Raw genomic sequence first — 22,915 nt, forward strand, 5'->3', positions numbered from 1 at the left:
ATTCATTCATTAATGTGTTATTTAGAATGTGTTGTTTAATCTCCAAGTATTTGGGGGATTTTCTAGCTATCTTTCTGTTATTGATTTTTAATTTAATTCCTTTGTTGTCTAAGAGCAAATATTGTGTGGTTTCTATTCTTTTATATATGTGAAGGTATGTTTTATGGCCCAGAACGTGGTCTGTCTTGGTGAATGGTCCATGTGAGCTTGAGAAGAATGGTATCCACTGTTGTTGGATGAGGTGGTCTATAGATGTCAATCATATCCAGTTGATTGATGATGTTGTTGTGTTCAATTGGGTCCTCAATGATTTTCTGCCTGCTGGATCTGTCCATTACTGACAGAGGGGTGAGGAATTCTCCCACTGTAATAGTGGATTTGTCTATTTCTCCTTATAATTCTATCAGTTTTTGCCTCATGGATTTTGAGTCACTGGTATTAGGTGCATAAATGTTGAGGGTTGTTATGTCTTCTTGGAGAATCGTCCCTTTTTCATTGCGTAATTCCCCTGTGGCGTCATTTAACTTGTTCCTCAATTCCTTGTGTCTCTAGTAAATGCCAGTGGCCTCTAGAGACTTGGAGTGGACATTGTCTGGGCCCCGTACCTGTCTTCTTGCCTGTGTCACTTTAGTATAAATTGGCAGTGCCAGCATTTCTGTGCCTGGAGGCTCTCTCTGCAGGGTCTACTGGTCAGAAGTGCTGGAGATTCAACCCCACTCCTCAGGAACAGCCCTTAACCAATGATTACAGGAACTGCTCTATAAATACTCCAGCTGTGCCATCCCGTGGGTGGGATGACTCTGCCGGGCATAGTTCACACTGGCCCCCAGAGTTCCCGAGCCGGGTTAAGCTCTAATCACCCACAGTGGTAACCTGCTTGATAACTCACCCTTTACTGGCTGCCTTCCCTCCCTTGTCCCACTTTCTCGCTCCACTGCAGACACTTCTTGAGGATACCTCCAAACTCATCACACACGCTTGAATTCTCATCTTGGGGCTGCTTTGGGGGGAACCCAAACTAAGACAAGGCTTAATTAGATTCATATTCAAACTTCTCTTAAGAATCCTTCATAGGAGCCTCACGATGTCTGGTTGCCCCCCTTTGAGTTGAATGCTGAGATTGATCAGGTAATTCAGGTGATGAGAGCCTGATCCTTCCACCACAGATTTCCTCATCTAACGATTTCACCCGCAGAGCATCACTGCCTGAATCCACATCGCTTACTTTCAATGTTTTGGGAGACACAGAAAGAGAGAAAAGTGACAATATCATCTGAACCCTTGGGTCAAGTCATGCCTGAAGCCATCACCATTCCTGGACTTCCCAGTTTCAGAGCCAATAAATTCCTTTTTGGCTAAGCCAATTGGAGTTCAATCTCTGTCACTTGCAACAAGTCCTTGATTAATACAAAAGTCACCAAGTATTGCCGAGGGCGCCAAAGGAGGAGATTCAGATATGCTCACAAACCAATTTATCTACTATGGACACCAAACTTTGTATAACTATCTTCTCTTGGTTGATGGTCTCTGTCCCGAGATGGCTCCACCATTGCCACAGGGAAAGGGGCTCTTAGGAATGTGGCGAATGCCAAGATCACCTTCTCTCCTCTTTGCCAAGGTCACATTGTGGGTGAGCAGAGGTGGGGAGGGTGGCCCTCTCCCCAACTCTATGCCATGCTTTGTTACCTGGGCCCATGAGCAAAGCTGCTAGATCCCAGAGCAACCCATCTTCCTATCGTTGCCTCTTCCCATTTCCCATCCTTCCCCATCCTTTGAGAGCACCTCTCAAACATATACCTCTCTCCTGAAAAACATCCCTCCCCACAGGACAACCCGACAGCTCAGGGATGGACCAGTTTCCCTTGTAAAATGAACACACCTCTATCAGCAGGAGTTAGCAACCTCAAAAGCGTAGCTCCAGCTCAAACACTCTCAGCAACATGATATTTTCTCACCCATTTTGGTGATTTCCCCCAAAGCCCAAAGTTGAATCAAAGTTTCCATTTCTAGATATAGAAAACTTCCCATCACTTTTAAGAGTTTTTCCCATGGATGATTTTCGAAATACTAAACAACAGATACAATGAGGACGTCAATGTATACAGATTCTGGCCATGAAAACAGATACAATAGAATTAGCACATGCCCAATTTAATCTTCAGCCCCAGTTTGTCCCAAATCTACTCAAAAAAGTTTAATCCTGGGATCCAGTTGCATCTGGGGTACCTACTGTCGTGCATGAAACACCTAAGACATTCTCCAATGATTGCTCATTTTTCCATTCCCCCAATAAGGCCACCAGAGATTGGTGAGTTCTGTCCCAGTTGTTTCCACCTCTGTAAGGACTCCACATTTGCTTTATTGAGACAGCTTAGGACATTGTCCACGCAGCAAAACTGTCGTCAGTTTTGATGAAACAAATCCTGGTGAGCAGCTATAAGTCTCCCTTCTCCTCTGCTCTTCTGCCCGTTGAATGTACATGAGCTTCTGTTTATTGAGGAAAGTTAAACAGAACAGAGAGAAAGAGAGGAAACTTTGGCTTGGTTTTAAACTTTAATTTCAAACCGATTGGCAGCAGGTGGTGTGACAGGCCAGCTTCAAAGGGAATGTGGCCCCTGAGCTGATGAAGAACCAGGTGTGTGGAGGGGAGGCATCTGGGGTCCTGATGTGCACGGTGGACCCTAGACTCCTGGGAGCCCCAGGACGATGACGGGCATACGCTGTGTTCTGGTGAGACTTTTTGTCTGGGAATCTCAAGCTGCTCCCTTTCTGAAGCGGTGTCGGATGGAGGTCCAGGGGTCTGAAGAACCTGTCCGAGTGGTGCCTTAGTGATTGTCATGGCTCACAAAACCTGTGTGTCTACTCTGGGCCAAGCATTTGGGGTAAGTCATTTACATATGTCCATTCATTGATCCCCTCATAGCACTCCTAGCAGGTGAACAGAATCATTCTCCCCACTTTACAGATGAGGAGGCTGAGGCTCAGAGGGAAGTCAAGTGGCTAGCCAAGCAGAACCCACATCGAAACCCATATTGACTTTACCTAGCCCCTCTGTTCTCTTGCCTTGAGCCCAGATCAGCTGCTAGGGGCAAATTAGGAAGCCTTCAGACCAAGTAACACAAAACCCAAACTGGTGCTAATGATGAAGCCATTATTTCATCCAAGAAGGAGTCCAAGGTAGGGTGGGCCTCAGCGCTGGTGGATTCAGTGGGGCTACAGTGCCATCAAGGACTCAGATTCTTTCCTTCTCTTTGCTCTGGCATCCTCAGTGTGTGGACCTTGCCTTCAACAACTAGATCTCTTGTGTCCCCAAGTTGGCCGCATCTAGACCTGACATGTCCAGAGGAAAGAGGTATGTGTGTATGTGTGTGTGGGGGGGGCATCCCCATACCTCTTTCTTAGAAGCGAGGAAACTTTTCCCAGAAACCTGTCTTTCGTAGCGCTTTGAGTCGACTGGGTTCAGCTGGGCAGTTCCCCTTAAGGTTCTCAGGAGATTGCAGACAGAGGGCAGCTGGGGCTGCAGTCATCTGAATGTCAGCGGAGCTCGGTGTCCAAGATGGCTGCTGGTCTAGTCTTTCCACTGGGATGCCTGAAGAGCTGGGGGATGGCCAGGCATCTCTCTCCATGCAGCCTCTCTGTGTGGCTCACCCGGGCTTCCTCACAGCATGGCAGTCTCGGGGTAACCAGACTTCTCACCCGGCAGCTCACTGCCCCCAGAACAAGAGATCTAGTTGGGAGCTGCAAGGCTTCCTATGACCTAGCCTCAGGAGTCACACAGCCTCACAGTCACTGTATCCTCTGAGTCTCAATGAAGTCCCGGGCCAGGGCAGATTCAAGGAGAGGGGACAAGAAGGGGCATAAATACTGGAGGCCAGGCTTATAGATGGAAGGAGCATCTTCGGAAACTAGTTACTGTAGCCCCCTACCTCCCAGCTAATTCTCCCTGTTTGTCATTGGCCAGAATTGTCATAGGTCTATTCCTAAACCACTCGCTGGCAAGGATAATGGGTTTTGTAGGATTGACCATCACACTGAGGGATGTACCACAATAAGGGGTCAACATCATTGTGTTGTGAGAAGTCACCAGGGCAGGCTGACCCTTGCCTCCCCCTCATCGTTGTGAATTCATTGTGGTTGGCTCGTACAAGGATCCTTTTCCCAAGACAGACCAGAGAGCCAAGAGCTGAAGACTTAGCCCAGTTCTGAACTGTTGTCAATCTCCTGGCGTACAATATGTCAGGGCCAGAGCAAGGTTCTCTTAGATTTTGGTGCGTTTTTGTGTTTTTTTTTTTTGTGAGGAAGATTGGCCCTGAGCTGACATCTCTTGCCAATCTTCCTCTTTTTGTTTGAGGAAGAGTGTTGCTGAGCTAATATCTGTCCCAGTCTTCCTCTATTTTATGTGGGATACCACCACAGCATGGCTTGATGAGTGCTGTGCTAGGGCCACACCAGGATCCGAACCTGCGAACCCTGGGCCACCAAAGCAGAGCACACGAACTTAACCCCTACACCACTGGGCTGGCCCCTCTTAGATTTTGTTTTTAGTTCAAGTTGTCCTTTAGGTAGCAATGGAGCAGTGACCGCTGAGGACCATCCCAATAGTTTATTTCGCTTCTGGGCTCCTGTGAAGCTCTCCTGTGTCCACAGCTGCCTGTGCATGAGCCGTAGAAGAGGCAAGAGAGAGGAGGAGAGAGGCAGCCTGGGGTCAGAAGGAGAAGGGGACCAGAAGTCAAGACCTCCTATCAGCCAGGTGACCTGGGACAAATGGCTCAACCTCTAGGAGTCTCGGATTCTTCACCTATAATGATAATGATAATAATAATAAAATGCAGAGTTGTTGAAAAGTTTGAATGAGATATTCTCCAGGGAAACTATGCAGTGATGTAGAAATACAAGATATTCTTATGAGAGAAGGGAGAGGCAGATAGCACAATGGACTGAGAGTGAGGCAGAAAATCAGAAGCCTAGGGTTTGGGGTCTGCCCCTTCCTAGCTGTGTGTGTTCTTGGGGAGATGACACCCCCTCTCTGGCTCTCAATTTCCATATCTGTAAAAGGAGGGCGGGTGGTAATGCCTGCATATCCATCTCACAGAATTGGGGGAGGTTCAATGGAGAGAAGAGATGGGAATGAGATGTGAAACCCATCACGTGCTCTATTGATGGAGGTTATTATGAGAGGAGGCAAAAGAGAGACGCGGATGTTTTTTAAAAAGGGCATAGGATGGGGTCATGGTAGATGTCTTAGGCTGGGTCCCAGGAAGCAGATGCTGAGACAAGGTTTCAATGTAAGTAGTTGATTTGGGAGATGATCCCAGGAAAAGCTGTGTGTGTGGGGGGGGTGGGGATGGGAGGCAGAGAAGAGAGGAAGTCAGCACAGGGTACTAGTCAAGCCAGTTATCCCTGTGGGCTCTGGAGCTTAATCCCACTGGGGAATTGTGGGAATCAGTGTGGACCGTACACCCAGAGTAGCGCACCCTAGGGGCAAGGAGGCTGCAGTATTTCTATACTGTGTTCCGTTGGTCTTTGATTGAGGGCTGCCCTGGGCGCAGAGGTGGGACATTCATTCCTTGACAATTCCAGTTTGCCCATGAGCAGGCTCCAGGGACTAGAGAAAGCCCTCAGGCAAAGGATTCCAGGTGCTGGCCGTTGGAAGTTCAACCAGCACACTGAAAACGACAATGTGAACAGATCCAGACAGGCGCTAACAGCACCTCTATAAATAGATGACCACATTTACTCCTAGATCTAACCTACTGACAGGACAGTATAGAGAGTGCAGCCATGGCCAGTTCCAAGGGCTGTCTACTGCCCAAGGGTATCATCTTGTTTAATCCTCACGAAGATCTACAAGGATAAACAAGATAATGGGCGTAGAGTGTTTTGCCCAATGTCTGGCATGGAGTAAGCACTTGACCGCAATTAGACATTCTTCTTGTCATCATTATCACTGAGAAGGAAGGAGCTCTCACCAAGAAGGGAAACTCAGAATCTCTTCTCCCTCGTTCTTGGTGACCTCTGAGGGGCCTCGTTCACCATCTGAGTTTCTTCATCCTTGAAAGGGGAGCCTGACTGCTTCTCCACCCCTCCATCTCCCCACTGGACAATCGTCACGAGCACTGAGGGCCTTAAGCAGAGAGGCCCAGGGCGGCCATGAAATTCAGAAGTACATCTCCTCCATCCGGGAACAGGGCCCCCTCCTTCTCAAAGCTTGGCTTTCTTACATCTGGAAGTCCTTCTCATCTCACCCAAATACCCATAAACCTCTTTTTATTCTCACCGCCCTGTCATTTTACAGTGACGACTGCAGAGATATTAATATACATATAAAGGAATCCATTCCATTGAGGATGAAGAAGGGAAAGCCATTTTCTCTCTTCCTTTCTTTTTTTTTTTTTCAATCTACAAAAGAGCTCTTTTCATGTGCATTTCAGAAACATCAGAGAACATGGACAAGCAAAAGAGGAAAAATGTGAAAGTGTGCTCAGACCAAGGCACCAGGAGAGAACCAACTCTGTGTACGTCTTTGTAAACGTTCTTCTATGCACAGAGATTCACAGGTATCCTTTGACTATTTCTACCTTCATTTATTTATTTTTTATTTTTAAATTCTTTTTTAAGATTTTATTTTTTTCCTTTTTCTCCCGAAAGCCCCCCGGTACGTAGTTGTACATTCTTCGTTGTGGGTCCTCCTTCTAGTTGTGGCATGTGGGACGCTGCCTCAGCGTGGTTTGATGAGCAGTGCCATGTCCACGCCCAGGATTCGAACCAACGAAACACTGGGCCGCCTGCAGTGGAGTGCGCGAACTTAACCACTCGGCCACGGGGCCAGCCCCTACCTTCATTTATTTTTAATAGGAAAACAGTCACATGGTTCTCATTTCCAAACCTACAAAAGCATAAGGAGTGAGGAATCTGCCTCCTATGTTTGTCCCCTACAGCTCCATTCCCCAGCAGAAGAGCAGCCATTGTCACCACTTCCTTGAGTCTTTCTCCTTTTTGACACACACTGACATATTCTAGACCCATTGTTAGGCTTAGCTTTTTCTTTAGCAATCTATGTCAGAGATGGTTCTCCTTTTCCCCATTTTAATGGCTGCATAGTATTCCACTGTGGAGATTAAATCATGATTTGCCTAATCAGGTCCTTATGGTTGGGTATTTAAAATGTTTCCAATTTTATGTTATTCCAAACAATGCTGCAATGACTACCCTTGTAAATACATTGTTTTGCAAATTTACAAGTATAACTGGAAGTGAAATTGCTGGGTCAGAGGGCATGTGTACTTGTTATTTTGATCGAACATTTGGATATCTTGAATAAAATGCAATCCAATTATTTTGTAACTTTTTTTTTTACTTAGTGATACTTGCGTGTGTGTGTGAGAGAGAGAGACAGAGAGAGAGAAAGAAAGAGAATAAATGAAGTTCCACAACATCAAGGATGTCAGCATATTCCATTTTGCATATGTATTGTTGTTTATTTCACCCATCCTCAATTTGGGAGTGGTTAGCCTGTTGCCACCTTTGCAAAATCAAAAATTGTTGCAGAATTATAACTGCTTGTTTGCAAACAAGAAAGCCTTTTCAACAGTGAGATTCAATGCGTGATTGAACAATGACTCAAAATGCCATTCAATTAGGCATTAAGGACACTGAAAAAGATGACGAAAACCCAGGTACAGAGAGTCAGGTTTTTGTGTTTTTTAAATCAATAAAGTATAAGAGATCTTTTTTAGTTTTTTTCTCCAATAAGGATTCAATGTTTTAAGTCATACTGTGCAAATAAATTATTTATAAATTACATTCCTCTCTTTTCAAATAAACACCATTCCTCCAGAAATTTAGATAAATAAAATGCCATCTATTCATCAAAGTGACTCTTCATGCCTAATAACCCACAGCCTAGCTAAAGGAATTGTTATCTAACAGCTAGGTCAAAAGTGCAGGAGTCCAGACTTATTAATTCTAAGCCCCGTCAGGCCATTGATTAGCTCTGTTGAGGGAAGAGTGGGAGGGAGGGGCGTGGGGACCCTTCAGTTCCCCGGGTCTTCTCCCCTCCAAGATGATACCATTTTCCCTGGCCTCGGCTTGTGTGTTTAACAATGTTTGTGTAGCACTCAGATAAAAGGCGCAGGGTGAGGCGTAAGTGGTTGTTCAAATTGTCAGCCCCAAAGTCATCAGAATTCCGATTGATAACCCGCACTTACAGTGAGAGGAGAATTTGTTTTCTTAGGAAGGCTGATTGTCCCTTTTTAACGACTGGGAAAACTCCCCAAGTTCCAAGTCCAATTGCACTTTGGGGCATTTTTCTCCCCAGAATCTTACATTTAATTAATTAATTAATATTATTATTGCTATAAGAACAGATTTTCTGAGCTAGCAGAAGGGGCTCACAGAGAGCCTGAACTGGAAAGTCGGGAAAAGGAGGGTTCAGAAATATAGGGTCTCAGAGTGAGGGGACAATCATGGACTCAGAGGCCCAGAGCAGGGGACTGCCCTTGCACATGACGAGTTGGGGTCAGCTCTGGGATCAGGACCCGGTGTCCTCACTCTTGGTCCATTGCTCCTTCCCTTGGTGTCTCCTTGACTCTCCTCCTATTCAAGTCTTTCTGAACTGCTCTCCGGGGCCCATCTCCCCATTTACCAGGCGGATAAACTGAGTAAGAGCTGACCCCACAGAAATCCAAGGCTAGCGTGCAGAATGCCTAATTATTGTTCCACATCTCCTCTGTTCCTCAGAAACCTTGGGGCCTGTTTCTGTATTCTACTGGACTAAAAGCTGGTCTAAGGCTGAAAAATATCCAGCAATGTAAGAGAATGTTTAGAAAGTTCTGGGCTATCATTGAAAAGCAGCCTGAACCCCGCAGCACATCCCGGAGTTTTCAGGAGTAATGACTTGGGGTCAAATCCTGCCGTCACTGCTTCTCAGCTCTGTGGCCATGGGAAATGAATCTCCCTGGGCCTCAGTTTCCCCATTTATAAAATGGGGATATTGATACTTACCTTACAAAGTTGTGAGGAGGAAATTAAATAATCCATGTAAAATTAAATGACTCGGATTAGATTAAAAAATTTTTAAAAATCTATGCTTAGCACTGTGCCTGGCTTCCAGGATGCCCTCAATAATTGGTACCTGTTATTGCTACTTTTGCTGCTACTGTCATTGTTGTTTAAAGGTGCAGCCCTTTGGGCAAGTCACTTCACTTCTCTATCAACAATTCCTCTCCTGTACGAAGGTAAACTATCTCCCTGAAGGAGTCGTTTGAGGATTAAATGAGAATATAGACGTACGATTCTCGACACAGTGTCACATAATAAATAACTAATAAATCTGAAATAAAGGATAAGTATAGTATTTACCTATGATATCTACCTGTGATAAACACACAACGAATGGTAGGAATAGCCTTTATGATTGCCTGTCTTTGCACAACTTCGTTCCTTCTCTGTGCCCGAGCATCTTCTAGAAGTGAGTGGCAGTGATGCCTACCGCAGTGTTCTCCTTGTGGGGGCAGAAGAATGACCTGGGGTGAGGGTGAAAATTGCTGGTGCTTGCAGATCAGCGATTCTGCCGCATGAGGTTGGCGTGGGGCCTAGGAATCAGGGTTTGTAACCCATCGACCAGGTGACAGGGTAGCAGCTGGTCCCAGGCACACGCTTCGAACAATAATGCAATGAAGGTGGGGCCATTTTGCATGAAGCCAAGAAATATTAATGAACTAATTGATCAGTTTGTTCATGCATCGAGTGGTTTATTTATTTATTTTTTTGAGGAAGATCAGCCCTGAGCTAACATCCGTGCCCATCTTCCTCTACTTTATACGTGGGATGCCTACCACAGCATGGCTTTTTGCCAAGTGGTGCCATGTCCACACCTGGGATCCAAACCTGCGAACCCCGGGCCACCGAGAAGCGAAACGTGTGCATTTAACCTCTGTGCCACCGGGACAGCCCCGCATCAAGTGGTATTGATGCCCACTCTGTTCCAGACCCTGCAGAGGAACTGGGTGCGCAGAACCGGTGGAAGGCCCTGCCCCAGGAGCTTACAGCTGCCATTCTGGCGGCTGGGCAAACAGGTTGTGTTTCTGGCTGTGAAAAATTTCCGCTTCATCTCCCTTCTCTTGAAAGCCAGCATGTGCATTTCCTGCAGGCTGGTGGGTGAGAGCTTGTACGCCTGGTGGCTCCTTTAAGGATTTCAGCAAGGGAGGGCAATAATCAACCTTCTCTAAAATGGCTAGAACCTCAGCCCCTTTGTAACGTGACCTCTGTCCCTCCCTCTTCGTTGTCCCCAGGTCTCAGTGGCCCCAGTGTCGGATGGTTTCAAAGACCAATTGGAATTACTTAGCCCTAGCGTCCCTGGGCTTCTCTCCAGCCCGGGAGATGCCCAATTTGCCATCTTCCTGCTTTAGCTTCACTGGGTTTGTTCACTCATAAAAGCAACCAAACACCCCCCAGGCCTACAGGGCCCCCCTTCTCACTTACCTTGCGAGGAGACTGTCTGTGTTAATTCCTGGCCCCTCAGAAGACCCTCTTACTGCAAACTCACCTCACTGACTTGGCCAACTTTGCCCCCTCTCCAGTCCTCGCAGGGTCGTCCTGGCCAGCTCACCATCACAAGTGGAAGTCAGAATGGACCAGCTTCCCCTCCTCCCACCATGGCCCCCTCAGGCGAGCAGGGTGTAATCTGGGGTTTTGAAGCCCCAGAATACATAATCCCAGCTGCAAGGGCACAGAAAGTTCTAAAACATTTCCCCAAAGGAGAAATGAACTTGAACGATGTCTTTTTCACTTAGCTGTACTTACGAAAAAAAATCAACGTTGAAAATATTTTGTTACAGAAACGTTTTAAACAGACAGAAGGAGAAATGACAGTAAAATGAACCACTATGATTTCATCACCCAGCTTCAAACACAGACATTTGGAGGAGGGAGACAGAAAAATTCAAACCCCCAAAACTCTGTAATCCTACCTCCCAGGGCGAACATCTTTATGCACACACACCATCTTTTTAATGTGTGTATAATACACACAATCAGATGCACACACATAAAGAAAATGGAATTGTAAAAATGCATGCTACTTTAAATCTACTTTTCTCACTTGAAATTGGATTTTTATTGGCTACGTAGTATTCCATCTTTAGATAAAACACAATTTTACTACTCTCCTATTTTTGCACATCTAAGTTCTTAACTTTTTTTGTGATTACCTGTTTCACTGCTGTGGACATTCTCACAGCTAAATATTTGTCCACATTTTTGGTTATTTAGAACACTTTTCTAGAAGTGAAACAGTCATGCAGACACCTTTAAAATAAACTGCCGACTGCCAAAGGGCCTCCAGTAAGGTCGTTTCCATTTCCAGTCCCCCCAGTGTTGTGAGAGAGACCTGCTGTGTCAGTTAAGATCCGTTCCCAAAGGCCCCTGAATTGGAAGGCCCCAGAGACCTGGCAGGCATTTCTTGTTATAATTCTCCCTCCCTGAATAAGAGAGCTCTGAGGAGAGAGGGAAAGGGGGGGTGAGAAAGAGGGATGGCTGTAGTGGGAAGAGAAAAGACAGATAGGTGGAGGAAGGAAGGAAGAAAGGAAGGAAAGAGGAAAGGAAGGAAGGAAGGACGGAAGATAGAAGAGAGGAAGGGGGGAGGGAAGGAAGGATCATACAGGGGCAGAAGAAGAGAATGGGAGAGGCAGGTGAGAAACGAAAGAGCCCAGAGAAAAGGGGGATCTTTATTCTCTGCTTGAGAGCTAGAAACTGTGGGACAGGAGGCACAGAGAGGCCAACAAAACCATCGGCCATTACTGTGCTAAACAAGGGACAAGATATTGTGGGTCCAGCAACTCTTCACCAAGGTGCTACCCTTTGCCTTGCGTTCTGGCCGCTGCAGCCCCTCCAAACAGATCGACAGGCACTGGTCCTTCCCTCCTGTCCCTTGGGGGACAGCCTAGAAGCCTTCAGTTAGAGCTTCACGGGTTTGTCAAGAAGGTGCTCCGTATTTATAAACCACGTGAAAGAAAACACAAAGACCATTTGGGAAAATAGCTTTGCATGAGTGATTGGAGCCACAATTGACAAAAATGAAGTGATGACTGTGTTGGGGGTGGGGCTGAGGAATGGAATGAACAGGAGGATTCCTTAAACTTGACTGCACCCTGGCAGGGAAGACCACATGGGAAGCCAGGACCAAAATAGGCCAGCCTCATCCCCCAGTTCCTGTTATGCAGCGGGTCTCATGGCGCCCAGCCCTCCACGAGGAAAGTCTGCCCTTCCACACAAAACAGAGAGCGCCTATGGCTCTGCCCCGTCTCTGAGAGACCATTTAAGGCTTTGAAAATCTCCTGCTCTGAAATGCAAGTCTAGTGACACCCCCGTGCCAAGAGCGGATGAGCATGTTTTGTCCCTGGGACATTTGCTATCTCTGATTGGAATGTCAGAGGTGTCTGAGCTTCCCATATCCTCCCTGTCTGTTCTCCCCCCCCTCCTTCTCTCTCCCCCCTCCCTTTCTGTCCCTAAGCAGCTAAAATGACCCTGAGCAAAACTTGACCCTGCACCATTCCCCAGGAAACTAGCCCCACCAAGGCCCTTGCTTTGATGGGTTGAAAGAAATCTCCTTTTTTGTAACTTGATTAGTAATTGAAAGCCCATACGTTAAAAATACATCATCCAGTTAACCAAATAATAAAAATGCAAATTGTAGAGCAGTTTATATTGTGAGCTCCATCTGCAGTTTCAAAGGAGGCAGAATATAAAAAGATACACAAAACACAAACTCAGAAACGTCAGCAGTGGGGAGAGAGGGGGAGGAGAAGCCAGAGGAATATTGGTCAGGAGTCATTGCACATTTTCTCCTCCTGCTGGATAATTTTTTATCATGTGCATTTATTATTTTTAAAAAATCTATTATCATTTAAAGCTTGGTGGATCTGGTTCAAATCTTGCTTTACCACCCACTAGCTGTGGGGGTGTGGGTATATGATGTTAGCAGTCCTTGGCTGTAAAATGCGGTAATTGTCTTGTCTGCCTCGTAAGGTTGTTGCAGAGAACGGATGAGTCAGAGCATGCAAAACTCAGCATGGGACCTGGCACGTGTGCTGGGTAAATCTTGGCCCCATCACCATCATCATCATCATCATCATCCTTAGTGTTAGTGTCTGTGGCTGTTACTCTGCCCCCAAAGAACCCGGCTGATTGTTTGTTTGTTTCCTGAAAGCCAGGAAATCCTTACAATCTGACCCACCGGCTGCTCTCTGAAGTTGGGCTGCCCGCCCCACCGGGACAGAATGAGCCATGTGTTACGTTCCTGAAGCATATACATCTTCCGCCGCAGATCATTAGGCTCACGTTTGTCACATTTATTTTGAGGAAACTGGTAGGGAGAGGGTGGGTGAGGTTAATTGCTCTGTGGATCCTGGGCTGCCCTGTTCTCCAGATGGGGGAGGTTCAGGCAAGCCTGGAATGACCTCAGAGGTGTGGCCAAGGCCCAGCGCCTAGGCTTGGCCGGACAGAGAAACAGGACTCTCGGCCTGGAGAGGGGTGGCCTAAGTTTTCCCTCCCGGGACACTGGGCTAGCAGGGAAATGGGAATGGTGTGGTTACAATTTTCACCAAAGCTTGGGAAAGACTTCATCCTATCCAGGCGGGACCCCTCTGAGCCCCAGTCCCAGGGAGTGTCAAGGGCACTCTGTTTGAAATTCTTCTCCAGCAGGAATCATTTCATAGGGCGAGGAAGAAATGGTATGGGGCCTTTGGGGGTCTGACTGACTGTCCTTTAGTTGGCAGATGGATCCCCAAGACAAACTAGTGAGGGCATCTTTTCCCTCCATTGTCAAGGTTGAGACTTCCCACAATCCTTTATCACAGACCTACTGTGTGCCTGGGTGAGGCAGACAGGGGGCCAGTGGGGGCTGACCTTCCTCTAGCTGAGGGACTCTGGGACATCGCTTCACCTTTTCAGGCTTCGATTTACTTATCTGTAAAATGGGGAAAATAATAGTTCCCCCTTGTAGACTTTTTCAAAAGGTTAAAACACATAAGTGCTCAATAAATGGTAGCTACTAAATGATTATTATTGTTTTTCAGACGACACAAGAGCCAAGATTAGCTTTCTCCTGAGAATCTTTTCCTACCTCATAAGCCCTCCACTCTCCGAAGTAGAAAACAAATGAGTCCATTAAACGGTATGCCTCAGCCCTTCCAGAAAATAATCAGGAACACAACAGCAGTCTTAGCTAAACTGGTAGAAAATTAACTCCTGGTGGATAGGAGGGGGAGGCCATATGTCGACTCAATGCTGATTTTCTGACCACCAAAAATATTCCTTTTTACGGATCTGCTGGTGCTCTATAGATTAGCAACTTTGGCCCGGCACTCATCGCCCCCACCCGGGCAAAGATCCCCAGGCCCGGAGAAGGTGTGACTTCAGACATAATGGTAAGGATGGGGTGGGGGGTGGAGGATGGAGGCGGAATGCAGGCCTGTGTGTGAGGTGATTGTAACCAGAAACACCTCGGCAGGCATCTCGCTGCTGTCCTGAGCGGCGCTGGCAGGCAGCCGGGCCCGGAGCCGGGAGCCGGCCCGAGGTGCCCTGGCTCGCCGCTGAGCGCCCCTCCTGGGCCCGGCCGGCCCGATAGCTTATCGGACCCACTCCGGGGGCGCCCCGTGCTACAACCGGAAACGCGGCTGGAGGCCAGTGGATGCTTCATGGAGCGGTTTGAGCCACGGTGCGCGCGCGCCAGCGCTTAGGCTCCCTGCGCAGGCCTTCATCCAAGCACCCGCGACCAGGTAAGGCATCAGGTGGGTGGGGAGCGATCCACATGCCTCCACCTTCAGGGGAGTGTTCGCGGTGCGTCAGTAAAAGGCTGGTATTTCGTGGGCACCCGAGGGGTTGGGCGGGAATGTGGAGAAAAAGCAGGGTCGCCAGGTGTCCGTGCAACCTCGAAGCACCCCGGCTTCAGGGCGAGGATAACAGGAGGGCAGGGAAAGAAGAGGAGGTGCGGGGGACGCAGGCTGGGCACCCCAAGTTGTCGGTAAGGGTGTGCCTACGAGGTGCGCCTGACCTCCGATGCGCGTTGTCACTTTCCCACAGTTGGGCCTGAGACTCCTGGGCTCAGGCAATATCGTGAATGTGCGCTCTGTTCTGCGACGCCGGCCTGCATGCTGGGGCACCTGCCCGTTGGACTGAGACGTCCAAGAGTAAGAAGCTGGTTGTGGTACATTAGGAAATGACGGCGATTTGGAGTCTGAAGCCCTGAGTCTGAGTGTAGGCTCTCCGCTTTTTACTGTGCTCTCTTGGACGGATAGCTTAACCTCTCTGGGCCCAGCCTCCTTATCTTGGAGGGCGTAATCCTAATAGTAATTGAGTTGCTGGGGTTTAGGAAGACGATGATTTGAAAGTTCGTTTTAAAATAGAAAAAGCCTTGTTTTTGGTAGTCTATTATTGTTAGAAAATTTTGGCACTCTCCAGGGAGAGTCAGCCAGCGGCCCAGCCGACGGGGATGTGTGATGCCCCGGAAGCAGGCCGCGTGGGATCAAACAGGTTGAACCACCGAGCGCTTCTGCTCTGAGCAGGTGACTCAGACTCAGGGAAAGACTTTTGGGGGGACGAGCGGTAGGAGTCAGTGACCCGCAGACAAGGGTCGCAGATATCAGCCAAGTGCGCCTCCGAGGCCTTTAACTCCAGCACCCCAAACGAGCCGCTCGGGACTGGGCCCCTGGGAGATCGCGGCCAGATCCTGGCCCCCAGCGCGACCTCTCTAGGGCGCGCCCGGGCGCAGCGCGCGCCCTCGCCCGGGTCCAGCCGCGCGTCCCCGGCGCGTTTCCAGTTCACTCGGGACAGCCGGGGACCCGCGGGCAGACGCGCAGACAGACAGACGCCGCGGTGCCGGGCGGTCTCCGGCTGCGGCCCGGGGTCTGCGAATCAAAGGAGGGGCGTATTCCTCTCACCCTCTCACCCTACTCAGCTCGGGAGCACTGAGCGGGGTCGGACCAGTCAGCTCACGTGGCCGGAGCCCGGAGGCTTCCTGAGCCGGCCGTTTCCTAAGGCACTGGTCAGCCTTCACGCTCCATCTCTTCGCTTTAAGCAGGGGACCTTCACCTGTCCAGGGAACTCCGCAAATTGCATGCAAAATCGCCTATTTAAGTGCTTTCCCCCCCTTTTTTGGTGAGGAGAAGGTCTTTCGTCTTATAAGCTTCTCGCAGGGTCCACATTCGCCCAAAGGTTAAGAACCACCCTTCCCTACCAGGACCTCAGGACCTTATTCTTGGTGCAAGGTGGAACATTCTAGATTTTGTGTTCTTCTCCTACATGTGCGGTCGAGGCAGTTGGCTGTGAAAGAGAGCACACCAGTGCTCATACACACACACACACACACACACACCTCAAATATGTCCCTTCCAAGAACTTACAGGGAAACTGAGGCCCAGAGAGGAGTGGCCACTGCCTCAAGGTCAGCCAGCCAGTTAGAGGCGAAAGCAGAGCTCAGGCCCCTTGGCTCTGAGTCTAGTGTCCCTGAGAATCCTAGGAGCATCGTGAGTCCCAAATTCAGCCCAAATCGACCTCCAGAATGCCCTAGAATGAGGTGGTGGCTTCTGGTCACTGTTACTCTTTGATGACACAGGCTGAACTGCTCTGAAGAACAAAAACTTGGGGAGAGTGTGCAGCTGCCAGCATCATGGGGAGCTGAAAGGCCCCAGTTTAGCTTTTTCCTTAATTAGTGGATTTTTAACCTTTTGGATGACAAGGCATCCATGGAGAAGCTGATGAAAACTATGAATTTTCTCCAGAAAAATACACCAGTGTTTACCATTTTGAAAGAGCAGCCAGTGCTCTGCAGACGTGTGACGGCCATCCAGGTCCTCATCTAAGAACCTTCATGTTGACCTGAAGATCAGAGCACTAGGGCTGGGGAGAGGCGCGTTTAGGGGACCTCGTCTGGGCACCGTGTCTCTGAAGAAGCTTGTCCACAGGAGTGCGTGGACTCCTCATTGACACACGTGCGCACACACACAATCCATCAGCAGACCCACACAGGTACACCTTGCAACTACTGGCTTGGTCCGGAAGACCCCCAGTTGCCGTCCACAGCCGAGCTGAGCTGCGGGTCGCCAGGAGAAAAGTTCAGGTCGCCAGCCCACTCTCAGCTGAAGTGGTCTTTAACACCCCGGCCCCTTCAGCCTCATTGTTTATCCATCTGAACGACTCCCCTTCCCCAGCCCGCTCCCACCCCCACCCCCACTTTTCCGAGGTCGACTATAAAAATAAACCATTTTTCCTTGTTAATAAATCTCCGCCCGGCGCCCTCTTTTAAAGAACTCAAAAAAAAAAAAAAATTACTGTGCTCAGCGCGAGCAGAGAGATTAATCTCGAAGCAGGATTTATGTGGCGCGGGCATCCTCAAACAATTGGAGTCATAAAGTGAAATGAGATTCGGAGGCGGGTGGGGAGGGGGAGGGCCTCAGGAACCACAAACACGTTTGTGTAGCTAAACAATGTGGAAACTCTTAAAGACCCTTTCCTACAGACATCTTGCAGCAACGGCGCTTCCCTGTCAGCCCGCGGAAAAGGGAGAGAGATATATTAACTGAAGACACAATCTAAAATTACTTAGGGGTTTTAAACATGCGGGCAATGGGGGCGGGAGTGCTGATAAACTGTTGTCCATATTTCCTTCTCTCGGGGTATTATTTCCAAGATGCTTCACCTCCTTCACAATGCCCCTTCACTCCCCGCCCCTTCTTTTCTCTCTCCATTCATTACGTTGACTAGCGTGCAGCGGTCGAAGCCTGGCGGGACTGGAGACCATCCGGCAGAGTCCGGATTTGCACCAAGACGCCGGGCGCAATTGCGCCTGTGCGTAAAGACGCGGGTGGGACGCGCCGCGCGAAGGTGCGGGAGCTTAGATCGGTCACGCCCGCCTCCAGGGCGACCTCTCTCAGGACCCTTTCTGTCGTAACCTAACCTGCGGACCCTCTAGGTTCTTAAGGGTTTTAGGAATTCCAAGCAGTATTTCTATGCGCGGCCTTGGGCAGGATCGCAAGTAAACCTTTTTCTTCCTGCCCCAAGTGTAAGGGCGCATGAACACAGATGGCCAAGCAGTTATGTGTCCCCAGCCGCGATCTCTAAGTTTAGAGCTATAGTTACAGCCTCCTTCAAGTGTTCGGGCTTGGTTTGTCTGGACTGCTTGGCTCCAGATACACAGCGAGGGGAGAAGCAGTGTAGAATTGTGTAAGCCTGGAGAAATGGGGAGCCGAGGCTTCTGAACGCATGGTACGCTGGAGCGACGCCGGCATCCAGAGCTTAGGACTCACGATCATCAAATTCCCGACTTAATTTACCTGTTTGAGCTCCGGGTTGCGTTTCTGTAAAATGGAGTACAAGAGTACCTACCCCTAATAGTTGTTGAGGGGTTAAATGAAAGTCAGGCTGCATGGAAAGCGTAGGTGGTCAATGAATGTCGGATGCTTGCGTGGTCATCACTTATGACTGAAGGGGGAGAGCTTGGCAGGGGCCAGAGACTGCCCTGTTATTCTTCGGAGGGACAAGGGCCAGAGCGACATTCAATGTCCCAGAGGAGATGATGGTAAAAGTTAAGATTGAAAGCCAGATTTCTGGATTCATTCACTGATTCAATAAACATTCCATTAGTTTCAGGCTCCCTCTGGGCCTTGGGAACCCAGCTGTGACCAGGATGGTCCTCTGCCCCTCGCAGCCCGCCGATCTCGGGGAGAGACCGATGTTGAAACCAACACGCCTCATTCGGTGCCAAACTCTTGCCTGCACGCTTCCTTAATGCCTTTCTGGTCACAGCTGGGGCACTGCAGACAGAGGCCTGCCCCCAGGGGGCACACAAAGTGGAGGGCACACACACAAAAAAAACCGGGCAAAGGCTGGAGACGTTCTCCGCCAGCGAGGACGCCACGGTGGCCACCGCTCAGCGCCAGCCTGTGACCAGCAGCTCAGCTTCGCCCGGCCCGCCGGCTGCCGCTGTCGCCCTCGCGGGGCAGGCGTCCAGCAAAACATTTCTAAACCCGTCTGGACCCGATTCCGGAGTGTGAGGCAATCCCTCCGGCCCACGCTACCCCGAGGACCCTTTATTGAGGCGCGTTTCTGCCGGGCAGCGCTCGTCAGCGCCACTTATGTCATCTTTTCTGGGTGCAGCCCGGGCAAATTTGCTCTGCGCGCCCAGCGACCGTCCCCTCTGAGTGGCCCCCACTTAGGTCCCGCCGAGCCAGGTATTTGCTCCAGGGAGCTTGGCCGCCGAGAAAAGTGGCCACCACGATGTTGTTCTCAGCGCCTCGTGAGTATGGCTGAAGCGGAAATTCTAACCCAAACCGCTCATTTTGAATTGAAACAAAACGAAAAACTCAACTTTTTACGTGCCTCGAAATCGCCGCCCGGTTACAAACTCCCCCATCCTGTCTCCTGAATTACCCAGGCGATATTGCCAATTATCCAGATGTTATACTGAATTATCTAGAATTTCCTGGGTTTGCCAGGCGGTCAAAATTGGCTTTCATGGGGACGACTGTCCAGATTGTATGAGCAAGAGTGAAATGTTCCATCCTCCAGCTATGACTCCGAAGGGTACACCATGTCCTGAATTTGCCAGATACTTCTGGAGACTTTTCCTTTGCCAAATATCGCGATGCCCCCGAGGCTGGGATGGAGGGAGGGAGAAATGGGTGTGGTGATGAGGATGGTGGGGAGGATGGTCAAATCGGCCTCAAAACTTTGTGGGTTTCAAGGCGCTTTCACCGCCTAGCGAAGGGGCTCAAAGTCGGCAGCGGGTTTCCCAAAAAGAGATGCCCCCCCCCCATAGCTCCCCAGCAGACACACAGAAGCGGAAAATTAATTTGCTCCTTCTAGTCATCCCGACCCTAGATCTCCAAATTTTTCTCAAATATCCAGATAATTAAGTATATATAGGAAAGGGGAAACTAAAGCCGTTTCCAGATAATTTTCTAATTTTCTTTCATCTCCATTCTCTCAAGGAAGGTGTAGATACACGTTTTATCTTGAAATGAAAAAACCAACCAAACAAAACCCTGTCTCTGTTTGTTTTGAACAGCTCACTCCCTGCGTGTGCCCCTCAGCCCCAGCCGAGGGAACTGGGTGGCGGGAGAATCTGGCCAGCGTTTGGGGCGATTTTGTCCATTTTCTCAGCTTCGGAAACGTCCTGTCAGATCTCACCCGGAGCGGATATCATTTTCCCGGGGAGGCGCCAATTTCTGACCCTTCCACTTCCTGGAGGGCCCCTCCAGGGGAGGGGGTTTCTCTGGCATTTTGTGCATCTGACAAAGCTGGAAGGTAGAGGCCGGGTCTACACAGGCAAAGCCCAGTGCATTCATCCTCGAAGTTTCCCTGTTGGGTATTTGGGCGTTTGAAAAGGAAAAGTGTGGCTGGCTGGGGGCGCGGGTGGAAGAATCCAGGCAGGCTGGGTCTTGGTTCCTTTCCTTGCCCTTCATCTCACAGGTGTAGATCTCACTTCAGAAGCTGGAAAGTCTGAAAGCCAAGACAGAGAAGTCCCTTCCCCGGGAGCTCCTTGGGGATTGGGGTTGGTTATGGTCCTCCAGTGGTTGGGGACATTTTTGAGGGCCCGGTGGCCCCTTGATTTTACAGCTAGAGAGAGGGGATGGAACCGGGTCCTGCGGTTGTGTCCGAGTGTGCACACACAGAGCAGGGAAGGTGAAGATATTTGCAAGAGCCATCCTCGACTCTGCTGTCCCCAGGAAGCCTGTGGATCCAAATAAGTCACCAGCGAGGGCCTGGCCCACAACCCTGGTTCCAAAGGCTTTAATCCAGGTTCATGGATCTCCTTGGAGAGGAGATCCAGAGTTTTTATTGCATCCCAAGGGTGTTCCTAACCCCCAAAGGTTAAGAATATGCTCACTAGGACCTGCTCCCCACTAGCGGTCCCCACCTACCTTCGGACTCCGGTTAAACCAAGAAATCTCAGGGTGGGGTCAGGAATGTAGTTATCAAAATTAAGGGTCCTGGAGTCCGAATGCCTGAACTGAACCTCTCTCCTCACTTGCTGAGTGATGTTGGGCAAGCTATTTAACCTCTCTGAACCTTGTTTTCATCTGTGAACCACGATGATAGCAATACTCCCCTCACAGCGTTGTTAGGAGAAGCAAGCCAAAGGAGGGAAGAGGAAGAGACCAAGATCAGGGCTGCTCGGTGGAGCTGAAGGCTTGTCGGCACCGAGATGGAAGCCAGAGGGTTGCAGAGTGCAGGCTGGCAGCGGCTCATCGCAGCCAGATGGTGCGAACATTATGAAAGAAATATATAGTTGGGCTAGTCCAGAAACAGCAGCCTGTGGCGTAGAATATCTTCTACCCGAGCTGTGTGGGTGGATTTCTGCATCTCATCCCCACACCAGCTCCCAGGCTGTGAGTTCCAGTCCAAGCCCTGCGCCTTTCCAGCTGAGTAGCTTTGGGCAAGTGCCTTCCCCTCTCTGTGCCTTTTGTGCGCAGTGGGAGAAACGAGTCCCGCCTCCAGGGTCGTTGGGCGGCTCAAATAAGCGAGTAGGTGCGTAGCACATGGTAGGGAGATTGAGAGATACAATATCACGGCACATCGTAACAAACACATAAGTACAGCCTAACACAATATACACATCCTAATGGAAAGTAAACGCGGCATAATATCCGATATTACGACGTGTTATATTGTATTATAATTCTGGGCACACGTGTGCGCACTGGGAGGGACTGACTGCCTTAGCCAGGACATGCTTCGCCTTTGCAGTGCCCGTGGGGGACACATGGGCTTGCCAGCCCACGATTTCCCCAGCGATTGCCGACTGGGGTTTCGCAGCGCGCGCGTGAACGCTTGGCAAAACGCAAGAACTTTCGATTTCTCGTCGTGGCGCTGCTCCCGGCCGGTTGCACCGGGCTGGAGAAGTTTTTAGGAGGCTCCCGGACGCTGGGAAACCTTGGCAGGGTAGGGCTGCTCTGTGGCGACAGCCTGTAGCCCACCCGAACCAGGAGGCCTTGCGCCGGAGAAAATGCGCGACGGAGCGCGGGGCAGTGCTATGCAGACGGACGCCGTTGCCCGGTCCTCGCTGAGCAGGAAGTTTGCGGGGCGGCAAAGAGAGGACCCCAAAATGTCTACCTGCTCTTTCTGCTCTCTGCTTTCCCTTCGGCGCGGGTCGCAGGCAGAGCCCGCATGGAGATAGCGCGGTTGGAAGCAAGGCAAGTTTCCTTTACGCGCTGCTTCTCAGGAGTTATCCAGCCCCGAAGACGTGCCCTCTGATCAACCATAGAGAGAAGGTTTTTTTTGTTGTTGTTGGAGCCCTTTCTTTGGCCCTGTAAAGACATCACACATCCGCAGGATTGTTTGCAGCGGTGGAACCATTAGTCGAACATCAAATCGCTTATAGGCGGAACAATTTGCCCAAAGAATTATACGCATATATAGGTACTTGCGCGCCCCAAATCGTAGGCACGTGGGGACGGCATTATTTGCACATCGATAATCCTTTGCATATGCTGTTTGCGCTTTCCAAGCCAAGGCCCATTTACGCATAATTAACTGCAGACAGAATCATCTTTGCACTCACACAGTTATTTGCACACGTGTTAGCGCGTAGACACTTCATTGTATACATGCAAATGAGGGCACACTCGCGGCCATTGCACTTCTGCACAGCCCTTGGCGCACACCCACACGCGCGGACTTCAGGGTGTTAAGAAGAGCATGAGGTCGAGGTCTGTTATCTGTTCGGAAAAGTCCCAGAGTTTAGAGAAAACTCTCCCGAGGCCGAGAGTTTGTTGTCTTTGTTGTTCTTTTTTGGGACAGAGGTCGGAAGCCAGACAATGTTCCCTCTCGGAAAGAGAGCGGGGGACAAAGGCCAGCCAACGGGTCACGAGTTTTGAATGGAGGTCGGGAAGGAAGGGTTCTGGGGTTGGGGAGCTCT

General features: G+C 49.6%; 1 protein-coding gene across 2 annotated transcripts in view; it reads left to right on the top strand.

Moving 5' to 3' along the window:
* Nucleotides 1-14,416: 14,416 nt before the first annotated feature.
* Nucleotides 14,417-22,915, top strand: part of TBX5 (T-box transcription factor 5) — a 102,520-nt gene continuing 94,021 nt past the window's right edge. Inside the window, exon 1 of one of the 2 annotated variants that reach the window (XM_070627203.1) lies at nt 14,417-14,777. The gene's annotated coding sequence lies outside the window, so the exon portion shown is untranslated. The remainder of the gene's footprint in view (nt 14,778-22,915) is intronic. The other variant, XM_070627197.1, reaches the window with a different exon arrangement.

Source organism: Equus przewalskii, chromosome 7, assembly GCF_037783145.1.
Source record: "Equus przewalskii isolate Varuska chromosome 7, EquPr2, whole genome shotgun sequence".
Taxonomy (NCBI): Eukaryota; Metazoa; Chordata; class Mammalia; order Perissodactyla; family Equidae; genus Equus; species Equus przewalskii.